Source organism: Bos indicus x Bos taurus, chromosome 10 (assembly GCF_003369695.1).
Source record: "Bos indicus x Bos taurus breed Angus x Brahman F1 hybrid chromosome 10, Bos_hybrid_MaternalHap_v2.0, whole genome shotgun sequence".
NCBI classification, from domain to species: Eukaryota; Metazoa; Chordata; class Mammalia; order Artiodactyla; family Bovidae; genus Bos; species Bos indicus x Bos taurus.
Genome location: NC_040085.1, coordinates 74,236,170 through 74,252,858, shown reverse-complemented (window position 1 = coordinate 74,252,858; position 16,689 = coordinate 74,236,170).

The window sequence follows — 16,689 nt, the reverse complement described above, 5'->3', positions numbered from 1 at the left end:
GGCACCTCAGAGGGGAAAGAATCCAGTGGTGCCCATAGGAGACTTGACCTCCAGGCCTCTGCCTTGTCTTTCTGAGTGGCTCTCGACAACTTCTCTCATTTGCAAAGTAAGAGGGTTGGTCTGTATGAACTCTAACACTCAGAGTATTGGTGAACTGAGATAACATGTGAAATGTGAAAATTATAAAGCATGATTCTAAAAAATAAATCTCAGGAAATATTTCTGCTCTTCACAGCTGAGGAATCTGACCAAGGCAATGTGAGACCCACCCTGAAATTCGTTACAAACCATGAGGGGGGCTTTGGGGGCTCCCAGTCAGGCCTAGAACAGCCACATCGAAATCACAGCGCCCTTTGCTTCTGAATCAAATCCTCTGAGCCAGTTCCTCCTCCTTCACCTGCCCTGTGGAAGGGTCACAATTTCCCTCCCAGACTCTGAGGGGTCTTGGGGGCTTTGGTCACAAACTTAAGACCAAGCTCACCTTTCAGAATTGCTAGGGCCCACATTTTGTGTTTTGCTTTAAGTTTCCAAGACCTGGTCTGAAAGGCAATGTTTTCCCTGTCATTAAAAGAAGAAAATGGGAAAGAGAAGTGGGTTTTTGACTGGCGTTTTGCAAACCTCCCCAGAGTACAAGAACTCCTCCTTCTCAGCAGGTAAACAAACACCTGAGATGGGAAGAAAAACTACCTGGGAGTCTGCAGGGAGCGCCAGCAAGACAAGGGAGGGGCGAGGGTGGGGCAGGGCCAGCTAGCCAGCGAGCTGAAAGCCTACTTTTGTTTGAACCCCATCCCAGCCTTCACTACCTGCCCGTGGGAGGGAGAAGCCTCGCCGGGGCGGGTATGATTTCCCCGAGGGGGGTATTCCTAAAACTGGGCGGGGCACCTCGAGGGCCTGAAAGCTGGGGTGCAGAAAGATCAGGGTAGTGCCTATTCTGGAGCGCCTCTGGGTCCCCAGCTTGGAGGAAGAAGGGACCACCCCTCGTCCTTCCTCCCCCTTCCCTCGTTCGGGTTGGTTTGCGCTGGAATGCCACGCTATTCAAAGTGTCTGAGTGATCGGCACTTTCTAAATATACAGCGATGGAGAGATAAGAAACCCAGCGTCTGGCTTCGCGGGTTCGTGGCCCTCCTGGCAGCCCCGGGGCTGGGGCAGGGCCGGCGAGCTCCCCCTCCCCCCGCCTCGGTGGTTCGGCTGAAACCTCAGCACCTCCTCCCGGGGCCTGCGTTGGAAACTTTGGATTCTGCTCATTCCCAGGGTCCCCAGGTTCCGATCTTTACGTCTGGGACAGGGGAAAAAAAGACGATGAGACACCCCCCGCCCCCCGTCTCTTCCTCTTCACCCACCCCCACGACACAACCCAGGTGACCCAAAAGGCTGCGTCAACTTGGCGAAACACGAGCGTCCCCAACGGGGCGGCCGCCCCCAACCCCCTTCTCCCCTCGCTCGGCCCCACAATGCGCCCTTGTGCCGCGCCTGCAGCCAGGCCGGGGATTTGGCGCAGGGATGGGGGGAATAACCGTCAGATATTTAAAACACAGCCGAGGGAACAAAGCAGGTCTTTGTGTACCAAGCAGCCTGGAGCGGGGAGCTGCGGGCGGGCGCGCAGAGTGCTGCCCCAGCGCATGCGCCCAGCGGACTGGCCGCGCTCGGGTTACCCAGAGTTTTCCACCCCGGTCCGCGGAGCCTTCGTTAACCCCTTCCCCGGCCGCTCCCCGGGGTCGGCGGAGAGAGAAGCTGGCTTTCATCTGCTGGCCGTTACACGTTTAATTGAAAAAAGAAATAGTCGTTTTCCGTGTTTCTATAGGAAGCACAGATCATTAAAATAAAATGATATACCAGTTGGGAACCCAGATTTTAAATGACCGGGATTTAATGGGACGCTTGGGCCATGTAAAAATCGAGGTATTTCGAAAAGATGCCTTCTTCAGGCGCTAGCAAAACCTTTTTAAAGGCCTAGTTCTTCTGTCTTGTGTATGCTGGGTGACTGGCTGTTTTATTTTCCTGTTTACTGTCACTTGGGATTTGAAAGATATGTTGGTTATTGTCAAGGCCCTGGCTTTTGTTTGAGGTTGTGGGCTGGCCGATGTTTATACATATAAATATATTTTAAAAATAACTAAGTAGAAGTGGAGTGTGCATGGTACAAAGATAAGATTGGGTCAAGAACCAAGAAATATAATTCATGCAATCAATGCGCTGGAGTTTCTGAGATAGAAAAGGAAGAAAGATAGTAATTATTAAATATTTTATTGCTTGAGAGGAAGATTATTGAAGAAGTCTCCCAGCTAAGATAGACTAGGAATGACTTAGTGGGGGATGGGTGCACAAAATACCCGATCCTGCTGTATACTGGCAATGATTTCCTCCCTTCCCCCCACCCCGCGTAATGGGGGAGTGTCAGGCAGAGGCTGGAAGAAGCTAACTGCAGACTTAGAACTGTGAGTTATTATGCTTAAATTATCCAGATGAATGGGAAAGGCACCAGGTGATCCCAGAGCCTTCAGAATAACGGAGGTTAGATGGAGGCCTCATCAGAGTAAGTCAGGGGGAATGGAAGGCATCAGTGTGGTGTCTCATAACTTCTGTGCCGGGACTGTGCTTTAGCTCTCTTTGCTCTGCCTGTGAACATGCATCTGAGGAATTTATGGCTTTTTCTCTTTCCTTTGTAGCTCAGTTACCAGGTGGTCACAAGAAAGCAAAGAGATTTCTATGTGAGGTCATCTTGGCAACACTCTCCCTCATCATCCTTGACCTCTGGGTCTCCAGGGCAACCACCACTGGGATGTCACTGGCACCAGATCGTGTCCCTTAAAGGCCACGCTGCAGCAAGGGCAGATAAAACGGTTTTGTGGCAACAGTCACGTAGCAGACTCATTCTCGATGAAGGCTGCTTAGTTAGGATGATGTCAGTGGTTTTTTTCCACTCTCCTTCACGTTCTGAGTCTAGGACAGTTTAAGAATGTACCTTGGGATGTGAGGTAAGAGAACAGTGTGGGGAGGGACTTGGCCAAGTACCTTCTTCTGGACACAGGGACACAGTCTCTTTCCTCTCGACTTCCTTAGCCCAGAGCTCATTTCCTCTCCCTCTCCCAGCTCAATAAAAGAATTTTATCTTTATCTATAGTACGTTGTGGTAGACAGTTTCCAAAATGGCAGCCCTCAACCATTTTTGGGCTAGGGTTGGTGTGCTGCTTCTCACCTCTTGAATCTGGGCAGACCATAGAGACTTGCTTGACCAACAGAATATGGTGGGAGTGACATCCTGGAACTGTTAAGACTTGGTCATGAGAACCTTGTGATCTCTGTCTGCGTCTGTTAGAACCTTCACTCCTGACACACTACCTCTAGAAGCCAGTCACCATCCTGTAAGAAGTCCAGGCTACACTGAAAGGCCAGAGGTAGGTGCTCTTGTCAAGAACCCTAGCTGAGCTCTCCACCAGCATTCACATCACTGCCAGCTTGTGAGTGAGGATCACGTGGCTGTCTAGCTCAGTAGAGCCTTCAGATGACTCTAACAGGAGCCGCCATTTGATTCTAACTGCAAGAGATTCTGAATGAGAGCCAGCCAGCTGAGCTCAATCAGCAGGGGTGTAAGGGATAGTAATAAATTATTTTAAGTTGCTGAGTTTGAGGGTAGTCTATTCTGTAGCAATTGGTAATTGAATGTGGGGATAAAATGCTGAAGAGTGAAAAAGCTGGTTTAAAACTCAACATTTAAAAAACTAAGATCATGACATCTAGTCCCATCACTTCATGGCAGATAGAAAGGGAAAAAGTAGAAGCAGTGACAGATTTTCTTTTCTTGGGCGCTGAATCACTGCGGATGGTGAAAGCAGCCAGGAAATAAGAGGATGCTTGCTTCTTGGAAGAAAAGCTACGGCAAACCTAGACAGTGTATTAAAGAGTCAAGACATCACTTTGCCAACAAAGGTCTATATAGTCAAAGGTATGGTTTTTGCAGTAGTCATGTATGGATGTGAGAGTTAGACCATAAAAAAGGCTGAGCGCTGAGAAATTGATGCTTTCGAATTGTGATACTGGAGAAGACTCTTGAGAGTCCTTTGGACAGCAAGGAGATCAAACCTAAAGGAAATCCTAAAGGAAATCAAGCCTGAATATTCACTGGAAGGACTGATGCTGAAGCTGAAGCTCCAATACTTTGGCCACCAGATGCAAAGAGCCGACTCATAGGAAAAGACCTTGATGTGGGAGAGACAGAAGGCAAAAGGAGAAGAGGGCGGCAGAGGATTAGATGGTTAGATAGCATCACCGACTCATCGGACTTGAACTTGAGCCAACTCCAGGAGACAGTGGAGGACAGGAAAGCCTGGTGTGCTGCAGTCCACGGGGTCAAAAAGAGTCAGACACGACTTAGAAACTGAATAACAACCAAATGCTGGATGGAGAGGGAAGACAGAAGAGGCACTTGTGGTAACTCATTCACTTCAAGGGGCTCTAACATCAGTCTTTACTGTTCCCCTGTGTGCTCCCAATGCCGCCTCTCCTTTTGCAGTATGCTTGGCACACAGCACAGAAACCTTGTATTCCTGCTAATTGCTCCACGTGCATCTGTCTCTTCCATGCTGTTGTGGACATTGTGAGGTAGGCTCTGATTTAATTCCTACCCTCCCTAACACTGGCAGATTTGTCAAGCCATTTCCCTCAATAAACTTGGAGAATAACAGTTGGAACAGCATCACAATATGCTTTGTGGCTTGGCTTTTGCTCTTTCACATGTGATTGCTGATGTCTTTTATCATGGCTGCCAGGGAGGTTACAACTGCATGGATGGAAGCAAGCCCCCACAAAAGTGTGAGCCCGCAGGACTCCCCAGGCTCACCTATGGACTTGTACGGACGCCAGGGTCCATGGTGGAGAGGCAGGGCTGCTTCTGTAGAACTTGGTGCTTTTTCAGGGTGCCTCCTCATTATACCTCAATCTTCTAACGAGACCTGGAAGTTCTGGTGCTTCACAATCTGAGTTCGAGCCCCAGCTTTATCTCTTATTGGCTGTGTGATCTTGTTCGAGTTGCCTAACCTCTCTGAACCTCGAGTTCCTCATCAGTAAAAGAATAGTAATATTCTTCATCTGTGGGTTGCCTGGGGATTCTATGAGATCCTGCTAGCAAAGTAAGCATTCTGCTCCATGGCTGGTGCCTGCGGGTGCTCAGGAATTGTTGGCTCCTACTGTATGCACTTCCCTCAAGGCATGGGTAGGCTGTGGATGTGCAGTTATCTGCAAGGTCCTGACTGATGTAGCAGGAGTGGTTTTTACTTAGAAAAATCAACAGGAATGATGGGGCTAGAGGAGGGAGACTCACCTGGGAATGAAATTGCCCAGGGTGATGGATGTTCCAGTCATCTGCTGCTTGGGAGATCAAACAGGACCCATACGACACTGACTTGATTTTCCTGGCCGAGGTGCTCACATGTGCCCCACCACCCAGAACTGCCCCAGCATTCCATGAGTTTCACATGGCCCTGGGAGCCTTGGCTCCTCTTCCTGAAGCCAGGGATAGACTTGCCCCCACTAATCCCCCCAGGGTCATTCGCAGGGAATTGCCTGGCCCAGGTGCCATAGAGTATTTGGAGCTGGCGCGGGAGGGAATTGAGCTTGGGGGGGCCCTAGAGCCTCGGGAAGCATTTTGGTTCCATCCCTTGATCGAATTTCAGGCTCCAGCCTGTGGACACGTCAGGAGCACTAGGCGAGCTGTGACTTGCAGTCTCTGCTCCTTCCTTATCTTTCCTCTCAGTGTCCCCAGCCCATAGTTTGTTTTTCAGCCTCCAGGAAGATGGGGCAGATAGACAGCTACCAAAGGAGACCATGTTGGAAGGCATTTCTGAGAGGGGGCAGCAGCGCCTGCCCAGGATTATAAGTTAGCCTTGGCCAAACGTGCCTGCAGTGTAGAGCGGCGCGAGAGGGACATCAGCGCCCTGTCCTCAGGGTCCATCAAGTGTTTGCTGGGGTCACAGTGCCTTTCCCAAGCAGTGCATCGTGTTAGGCCACCTTTCAGAAGGTCCTGTCAGGGAATCGTTCTCAGTATGGAGTGCGTTCTCTGGTGAGAAGCCTGGCCTTCCACAGGGAGGGTCGTTTTCCTGAGAAAATGCCGGCTTTACCTCATCTTTCAGGGGCCTACTTCCTGACCAACAGGCTCTAGATACGTGAAGCTAGAGCCCTGTGTCTGGGAAAGATTCCAAAACTCTGGTGTTTTCAACGGTTATACTTACTGTAAATCTTTACTCTCCTTAAAGTAGTTTAACAGAAAGAAGACATTCGATCCTCCTTTAGTACATCTCAATAGTTCATTTTCTCTGTCATCTGAACTCAGGACATAGAGAAATAAAACCTTACTGGACCTAGTAGTTTATCCATCATATTCTATTACCTTCTAAGAAGGCTGCCCTATTTGCATATCTGATCAGTTGAGGAACACCTGGTTAAACTATTTAGGTGATGACAAGGTTAGGATTGGCTTATTTCCTTTCTCAGATGCAATTCTTTGGGCTCTCCACCCAGGGTCACTGCTCATCCACATGGCACCTATTTGCAAATTAGAACAAGCCACCCCTTCCCCTGTGTGGATGTAGCTATGCCAGGGGGCACAGCTTGGCAAGCAGAGTGAGGGCTGGATTTCAGCCCCTGCTTTGTGCAGTGAACAGCCTGTGCAACTGTGCATGGTGGCCCTGCCTGCGCACGTTGTCACTAGTTCAGTTTCTTTTCTTGGAGAGGTGTTTGCTGGAGAGGGAGAGGGAAGAGAATGCCTATTGCTGTATGTTAGAGACAGGTTCCTGGAGGCCCAAGAGCAGCACTTGAATGCAGGCATGTTTTGAGAGTTTCAGGGCATTTTCCAGTAGGGTGTACTTTTCCTGGGACAGAGAACCCAGTCTTTGAAGTTAAGACAGACCTGGGGGATGGAACAGCTGGCTAGTCGGTCCATAATCCTACTGGGAAATCTGACAGCAACCAGCTCCGGATTTGCTCATCTGGATGCTTTATGGGAATTTCCAAGAACCCTTAACTCTCTTCTGAGAAAGAGAGGGTAGGGCCATGGAGCTAGTCTCCCCTCGCCTCCTCTTGAGCTTTGGTCTGTGGTTAGGACATCTGGGTGCGGGGAGATGTAACCCATCTCTGCTTTCAGATCTAAATCCAATCACCTGTCAAGGGGCTGGCCTTCCCTGCTTTGATGAGCCCATTTATGGAGTTCTCCAGGGTGTGATCTGCGGGGGAGGGAGTGAGTCCAGAAGACTTCTGTGGAATCTCAGGGGTATCATCTTCCCCAGCTATGCCCCAGCATACTCACCTCTAAAGCAGAATGGACAGCATGCAGCATGTTCATAACATGAGTAGACCTCATGAAGACTCACAACTTCAAGTTCACTTAGATTGTTCTACAAACGGATACATTAATAGACTCAGCCCCCAGTCCTGCGAGGAACCAGACTCTCAGGAAACATGTAGACGGTTGTTCATTTCCTCGTCCATTCATTCAGCAAACATTTACTGAGTATCTACCATGTGCCAGTTCAATACTAGGCCTGGGGTGAAGAGATGGATGAGAAAAATACTCTCCTGCTGTCTGTTTAAATGCCATTTTCTTGGAAAGGCCTTTTCTGACCACCCCTATGCACACTCCTTTTTGATAAACAGCATTTCACTTTACTTGCTTGATGCATTTCTGTTTTCCCCACTAGTCAGTTTCAGGAGGGGAGGGACAACGTCTGCACTTGTCTGATGCCTCTGTACCAGTCCTGGCTAAGCATGGCCCCAAGTATTGTGTGTTGACTGAATCCATTTGTTCTCCACCAAGTAGACTGGATCAGAACGGCTTCCTGTCCTGTGATAGTCCAGTGTTTAGGAAATACATCTCCTGTGGGGGGTTGAATCCCAAGCAGGGATTGTTCTGCTCCTGAGAGGGTTGGGACCAGATGATGGCTAAGGTTCCTTCAGCCTAAAGCCAGAAATTCTAGGATGGATGAGACTCTGGAAGCCTGGATAGTAAAGGGGTAATCAGTGTATGGGGTGCAGGCCAGGTAAGAGGCGTGCTTGCAGAGCCATTCCACGTGCCCTGGCTTTGGTCCTGCTCCCTCTTTAGGAAAGAAATAAAGCTATGACCTGAGAGTTCAGCTCAGAAGAGGCACCCTCATCAGTGAGCTGGATGGTGATGTCGGTACTCCAAGCCCATGTGACCCCACTGCCTTCCAACCAACCAGAGGCAGAGGAGATGGGAGAACGGGGAGGCTGTGGCTGTGGACCTGCCTCCTGCAACTCCGATCTCTGGGTCCGGTAACACCAATCGTCACTGTGCAGAACCCAGGTCACCGTGGAAGGAGATTATCCGGGCCTTGGTTGTGAATAGCACTGTTTAATTCTTGTTGGCCCACTAGATCCTGGCCTTCTGTTGTTCTGTTGTCAATAGCAACAGGAGGGAAGGCCGTCCTTTCCATGTAGAGAGCTCATTTTTTCTCCTGTAGATAGGCTGTAACCAGGCTGGGGCCCCACACAGAGGCTGGATGCTCTGGGAACCCCAGAGAAGCCTTAAAGTCCAGATCTTGGTGGCCAGTGAGGAGTAGGTAAGTTTAGTTCTGCCCCAGGCAAACTGAGGTTTCCCTAGTGGCTCAGAAGGTAAAGAATCTGCCCGCAATTCAGGAGACCTGGGTTTAGTCCCTGGGTCGGGAGGATCCTTGGAGAAGGGAATGGCTACCCATTCTAGTATTCTTGCCCGGAGAATCTCACGGACAGAGGAGCCTAACGGGCTACAGTCCATGGGGTCACAAAGAGTCAGACACAACTGAACGACTTGTACTTCAGGCAAACAGAGGGTGGCTGGGGGAGGGGGGACCTGTGAACTAGAACTGTTAGCTCTTCTAAGATGGGACTCTGTGGTCCTTCCTTAGTTTTAATGATGACACAGTAGCCGTGGGGCTTCCTTGAGTAGGCCTAGAGAACAGGGAACAGAGGGGGGAAAAAAGGAAAGGAAAAAGGGAGAGAAAACAGAAAAGAAACTTGTAAGTAGAGAAAAGGGTTGGGGAGGGGATGAGGAGAAAGGTAACTTGGAGAAGTGCAGTAACACCCACAGCAGCCTTGGGGACCACTTGGGGTGTGAAGCCAAAGTAGGTCCCACAGGCCCCACAGGCCTGGATGAAAAAAATAGGGCTTCTCTCTAGCAAGGGACTTCATTCCCCATTGGGAAGGAGCTGCCATCCTGGGTGGGTGGGTGGGTGAGTAGGACAAAGATCAGTGGGATAGAATTAGCTAGGAATTGAGTGGGTAAAAAGGGGGAGAAACAAAGTCGTGAGAGAATCCAATAATGGATGAAGCAGTTTTGGCAGGGACTGGGACTGTCAGCTACAATGTTGGTGCCAGGGGTGGTTTGAGAGGGCCTTCTGTCTTCCCTCTAATCTCTGTCCTAAAAAAGCAAGCAATCTAAGTGAAAAATAGTGTTTACTATACAAGCATCCTGAAGAAAGCCCCCCGCTCTGTATCAGCCATATTTCACATCTAGGTCCTCCTTTACAGAAATTCCAGAGCTGCCACCAGTCAACTGCAAGGCATTGTGTCTACTCTCCCCAAATCCCTTCCCAAGTAAATGAGGCAAGGAAGACAGGTGAGGGCCTGAAACATGATTATAGGAGGCGGGGAAAATACACTCCAGATTAGTTTGAGAATAGGAAGAGTTAAAGAGCCTTAAGCTTTTCAGTCACTCCTACTCAGGGATTTGGAGTATTAATTACTCTAACAATAAGCAAATCATTGAGTGGATTGTCTCTTCTCTCCCTTCAGTAAAAAATGTCAAGTACAGGTGTATTCCCAGGGAAGGCCCATTGGGAACAGTTCATTAGGATCAGGATCAAGGGTTAGCAGGTCAAAGGGTTACACCCTCCAAGCCCTGGACCAAGAGTGTGGGCAGTGTGGGTGGGGATGAGTGAGGCTTCTTTCATGAAAGGCCCTTATCTTTCCAGAGGGGAACTGTGAGTCAGTATACAACAGCTAGGTGGTGGGAGTGGTTAGAAAGGAGTTAGACAGAGGCTGTATGGAACGGGTCCCATTCTCAGGACGCTGCTACTTCAGGGCTCTCTGAACTCACTCAGGAATCCCAGGGCTCCTGGGTAGGTCCAATCCAGCAACCTGCCTGGGTGAATTCTCTGGTAGGTCTAGGTTGCTGATAATGTCTGCAAATAACAGGAAAAGAAAGGCAGTTTCTCTAAAAAGAGATGCAATGTCATGTTTAAGACTGTGTAAGAATAGGGATGAGGAGGCCTTATTCCCAAAGAAGTGTAAACCTTACCTGAAAAATCTTGGAAGGAGCTGTAGGAGGAAGAGTGAGCAAGGGAGAGAAAGACAGGCCCAGGAGCAGTGGCCCTGGAGGCTTTGGCGCTGCGTTCCAAGGTGGGCTGAGAAAAGGCACATTGTATTTGGGCAAGGGTCGAGTGAAACTCTAGGAAAATGTCAACCCTGGAGAGTGAATAGACTGGTCATGTTAGATGCCTCAGAGGGGCCTTACGTGTCCTTTTGATCAAGGGGAAGACACAAAAGGCGCACTATGCAGAAATAACCTCCCCAGGAAGGCAAGGGGGTTTAGTGGGTTTTCAGAGAAGGGCAGAAGGCCACTTCATCATCCTTCTCACAGGACAGGAAGCTGGTGGATGCCTGCCCGGGTAGTCATGTGTTCACATGTAGGGTCTTCACAGGTCCTGAAGGTCTTTGAGGATAGGTTGCCACCAACTCTGACTCCTCTTGCTTGTCGATTCCTTCCACCACACCTTTGGCATCCATTTCTAAATCTGCTTCAGCCTGCGAGGTGGAGGGGGGCTGCAGTACCAGCTCTGTCTGATTTGCTTTATTGACCTTTCTTTTTTTTTTGCATTATGGACTGACTACCTTTATATAACACAAACCCTTAAAAACTCATGACTTTCCCTTCTTTATTACTTAAAATCTTGAACTTTCAACATTTTTCTTTATTTATGCTATTCATCTGTCTTTCTAGTTAAAAACTAAAAATAAATGTTTTTCCAGGAAGCATGTGTCAGGAGGGGAAGAGGCTCCTATTTGTTGAGCCCTACTACTTCAGGCTAAAAATTGAGTGGCTTGTATGAACTTGACCTTGACTATGATCCCCGCTTGATGGTCATCTCTATGTAAGTGTTCTTTATTTGGCCAGCTAGCTTCGCCTTCAGCAGGTTGTATCCATTTCTAAGATCTGGAGGGAGGGACTTGAATGACCCTGTGAAGCAGAGCAGCTAAGCCAGGAATTGCAGCGTTGGGAGTAGGGGACAGAAAAAAGAGCTAAGGGACATAGTGGGGCCACTGTTTATTCCAGGGCTGCTGCTGTGGTGTAGTCTCCTGAATTAGGGCAAACTGAGGATGGATGAAGTCAGTCAAGGGATCTGCCAGAGGTCACACAATTAGTGGACAGTACATTGTTCACATTTAGGGGCATCAACCACTCTATAGTATCAGTTAGGGGCCTGGTGGGGAAAATAGAGGGAGTTTAGTGAAGGGATTATTTAGCAAGGTATGGGCAGGGCTTAAGGAACTGACAAAGGATGGTGTGATACTTCAGATTTAATAACTTGGAGGAAGTATTACCATCTCTAAGTTCGAAGTGTCAAGAAGAAGGAATCATTACTAGAACCCAGAGAGAGGACCTGTAAGGAGAAGGCTGCCTGACCTGACTTGTGACCTTTGGTGGAGACACTAATCCACGGTGATTGGCAGCGAAGGAACTAGGGGGATAAATAATCTTCCAACTTCCTGCTGTTACCTCCCTTTGCCTGGGTATGACTAGAGACCAGAGGTCACAGGAGCAGCATGGATGCCATATGGACAGGTTCATCATCTGGGGTACCAGTTAGGGCAAAGGGTGGAGGCTGGATCTGGAGGAGCACATGGAATCTATCTAGCTACCTAAGAAAACAGACAAGATTGGTTCATAGTAGCCTCCACATTTTTTTCTTCCTTCTTTATTGTTGTACCTGGTCCTACATGACTTAGAGATGCTAGAGTTTTACTACTCCCTTTCTGTACTCTGGGACCCCCAGCCTAATCATCAGTGTCTAGATTCTGATGACTAGGCTGGGGGTCCCAGGGTACAGAAAGGGAGTAGTAAAACTCTAACATCTCTAAGTCATCCTCTCTTTTCTAGACCCTGTTGCTCTATCATGGCTAGAAATGGAAATCACTGTTATTTCTTTAATCAAAATCAGTTCTTATGATTTCCACTTCTAGCCATGATAGAGCAACAGGGTCTAGATTTACTTTCCAACCATCAACGATTAAAAAAACTAGACAACATAATTGTACGAATGGCTTCAGATTCTGAACAACGGACAGTACAGGACTGTGATCCCTGAGATGAAGGAAATAAAGGAGGTGAGCCCTGTGATTGGAGACGTATTTCTGGATGATGCACTAGGGGAAGGAATCCTGAGCAGAGTATGATGGTTTTCCTGAGTTGAAAGACAAGAAAAGGAAGATCAAAGAGAAAATTTGTTTGGAAGTTATGGGACAGAGGTCTAGAAAAGAGAGGATTCTGTAGAAAAAGCTCCAGGAATCTGCATAAGGGTCCTCTTGATTACTTAGTTAATATGAAGATGTACACACAGAACGAAGCTCTATAAGGCTGGGCAGAGAATGACCAGGAGCTGAATAATTCACAAACTGCATATGGGACTGAGAAATGTTCAAATATTAACCAACTTCACCCCCTAGGGCATTTAGTAGACACCCCACAAGGGCCCTGCCTAATCATAGAACTAAACTATGCTGCGTGTGTGCTAAGTCACTTCACATGTCTGACTCTTTGCAACCCTATGGACTGTGGCCTCCAGCCTCCTCTGTTTATGGGATTCTCCAGGCAAGAATCCTGGAGTCTGGTTGCCATGCCCTCCTCCAGGGCATCTTCCTGACCCAGAGATTGAATCTGCATCTCCTACATTACAAATGGATTCTTTATGGCTGAGCCACCAGCGAAGCCCAGGACTAAACTATCCCTAGAGAAATGAAAACTTTAGACTCACTCTAACAAAGCTTAAAACAATCTCCTAAGAACCAGTCTTATCCATAAGTAACCTAACTGCCTGCTAAATAAAAGTCCAATACTATTTAAAGGAAGGTTAAAAAAAAAAAAGTAGACAATCCACAATGTAACTTTTAAAAAAATCCAACATCCAGTTAAAAAAAAAAAATCACTAGAGTCACCAAATAGAAGGAAAATGGGACTCATAACCAAGAGAAAAATCAGGCAATAGAAACAGACTTGGAAATGACAGAGTTGGTAGAATGAGCAGACACACACTATGTACAGTGTGCTCAAAGATCTAAAGAAAAGCATGACTAGAATGAGGAAAGAAGTGAAGTATGTATGTGTGTGTGTTTGTGCGCGTGTATAACCAAGTGGAACTTCTAGCAATGAAACAGTATGATATCTGAAATTAGAAGTCATTAGATGAAATTTAAAGCAAACTGGACTCAGTGAGTAAAAATAAGTGAAATTGAAAACACAGCACTATGCAATGGTTTCGTAGCTGTGACACCAAAAACACAAGCAACAAAAGAGAAAAATAAATTGGACTTTATCGATTAAACACATTTGTGTGTCAAAGGATACCATCAAGTGAAAAGACAACTAATGCAATGGGAAAAATATTTGCAAAGCACATAAATGATAAACGATTTGTATCCAAAATACACAAAGAACTCTTACAATGCAACAATAAAAAGACAGATGTCCCACATTTTAAAAAGCGGCAAAGGATTTGAATAGACATTGATCCAAAGACAACATACAAATGGCCAATAAAGACATGAAAAATACACATGTATAGTTTTTAGAAAAATGCAAATAAAAATCACAATGGGATATCATTTCATACCTATTGGTATGGTTATAAGAAAAAGACAGACAGTAACAAGTGTTATAAGAATGTGAAGAGATTGGAACTCTCATATAGTACTAGTGAGAATGTAAAATGGTACCACTACTTTGGAAAAGAAATGGACAGTTCCTCTAAAAGTTAAACATAGAGTTACCATATGACCTAGCAATTCTACTGTTAGATATTGTCCCAAGAGAACTGAAAATACATCTCTACCTTCACTTGTACATGAATGTCCATAGCAGCACTATTAATATTGGCCAAAAAATAGAAACAGCTCAAATGTGCATCAGTGATGAATGAATAAAATGTGGTGTATCTATACAATGGAGCACTATTCAGCCATAAAAAGGGATGAAATTCTCACACACGCTACAACTTGGATGGACCTGGAAAACATGCTAAATGAAAGAAGCCAGACACAAAAGGTCGTATATGGTATAATTCCATTTATATGAAATTAAAAAATAGGAAAATTCAGAGAGGCAGATGGTAGATTACTGGTCGCCAGGGACTAGAGGTGGGAGGAATGGAGAGTGACTGCTAATGAATATGGGATTTCTTTCTGGGGTGATGAAAATATTCTGAACTTAATAGTAGGGGTTGTTATAAAACCTTGTGACTATACTAAAAACCACTGAATTATACACTTTAAAATGGTAGATTTTATGGTATGTGGATTAAAAAAATAAGGATCTGATAGAAATATATCTGTACTGATGCTGATAAAGGCTTTATGTGCCAGTCTTCTCAGGAATATCTGGTTTACCTTGACCTCTCCCCTCAGAAGCTACAGAATCTGTTTTCTCAAAAAGTCTAGCTCCTATGACTTTAGATTTCATTTTCAACTGTGGTTGCTACTGGGCTGCCTCCAAAGCCAAAAGAATCCTGTAACAGGTAGTACAGGAGAACTTGTATTTTAGGGTTTATGCAAACTTCCCTGCAGTGTGAGTTTTTAAAAATGCATTGCCAACTTGCTCCCGTAGCTAGTCTTGATTGAAAGAATAAACGATGATGAAGAGACACTGTACTGTTTACAAAGAGTATTTTCATATTTACACTCTTTTGAACTTGGGCATTTAAATTTCCATTAAGCATCATGACTTGCCACACAGGGGCAGACTCTGAACTCCAGCCCCAATTTCTCTCACCTCCCCAAACCTAGTCTTTCTTAGAACATCTGATATCCATTTTTAAACAGGTCATGAAGAAAAGGCCTCCCACCCAGCCCTCCAAGGATATTAGGCAGGCTTTCTGGCATTCAAGCAACTTCCACTGAGAATCTTCCATTGGTCTGCATTCTGCAGAATGATCTCCAAACTAGTCATGGGGAGCCCTAGAGGTTAAATGGCTTGGTCTGGTAGGCTCATCTCCTTAACTATGATGTTTGTATCTCCTTAACGATGATGTTTTTACCTCCTTTTTTCACTCCTGCAGGGTCACATCACCCATGACATGCATGTACCTGTGCACACATGTGCACATATGTGCACCTCCACCCCCCCCACCCCCCACCCAGCCACCCACACTCCCTCACACCCACCCATCTACCCTCACACACATCCTCCCACCTACCCACACACCCTCCCATCCACCCACACACACATCCTCTTTAGAGATGGAAATTGAGTCGCTTGACTGCCTTCTCTCAGCAGTGCTATGACCACGGCTGAATCCCTACTTATATTTCTTTTGTTCTTATTTTATTATGATTAAAACTATAGATTGTAAAATGTACTGTTTAAACCAATTTTAAGTAAACGATTCTGTGACATTACCATCCATCTCCAGAATTTTTTCATCTTCCCAAACTGAAACTTCCTACCCATTAAACTCAAACTCCCCATTCCTCCCTGACCAACCACCATTCTACTTTCTGTCTCTGTGAATTTGACTCCTCCAGGTACCTTACCTAAGTAGTTTCATACAGTATCTGTCCCTTTACAACTTCTGTTTCTTGATGGCAAAGTGTCACCTGGCTCCATTGCTGGCCCAGAGGATGGGGGTTTGATGGGGGTAACCCACCCAGGAAAAGGAATAGGAGAGACCAGAGCATAGAAACAGCCCGAGTCAGAATCAGGAGGGCTCTCTCACCATGACAACAGCTGGACATTCTTCTGTAAGTTGGCTGTTACAAACAGGAGCCTTTACAAACCCAATCCCAAACACAGGAATTCTCCCCTTGTTGGTCTGTCTCCTGGGCCCCATCGAGACAGCTGGACTTCCCACGCAAGTGAAAATATTCAAGCGCCTGTTCCCAGGTCAGCCTGCTCCCACTTACCTTGAAAGAGAACATAAGCTCCTTCAGAGAAATGAATATTTTTCTGTTTCAAGTTATGTAGAATGCAATGTGAAGGACTTTCAAAATGTCCTTTGCCGTGACTAATTGTGGTTGATGCAATCTATGCCGTTGGCACGACATGGTATTTACTCAGTCAGGCCTTCAAAATTCACTGCAAAGATATGAGTCTCCTGCATGATCCTGCCACCAGCTTTTGTGAAGATGAATGAACCAATTCCTTATACTGAAAGAGAGAAACTTTCACTGGATTTGACGTCAGGCCACAGATAGACTGGAAGCAAGGAGATGTGAAAATGAAGGTGACTCTCACAGGCACTGTGATGTCCAGACCAGATCTGGTGGTAGACTGAGTTCGTTCTGGGTGCAGGTGCCCAGGCACAAAGCTATGTGAACCTTCACCAAGTGAAAAAGTTTAGCTTTCCCCAAATCCCACTATGAGAACTCTGGCATGACCACCCAGTGTGGACAGCCAGCTATACAGATAATGAAAGTGAAGTGAAAGTATTAGTTGCT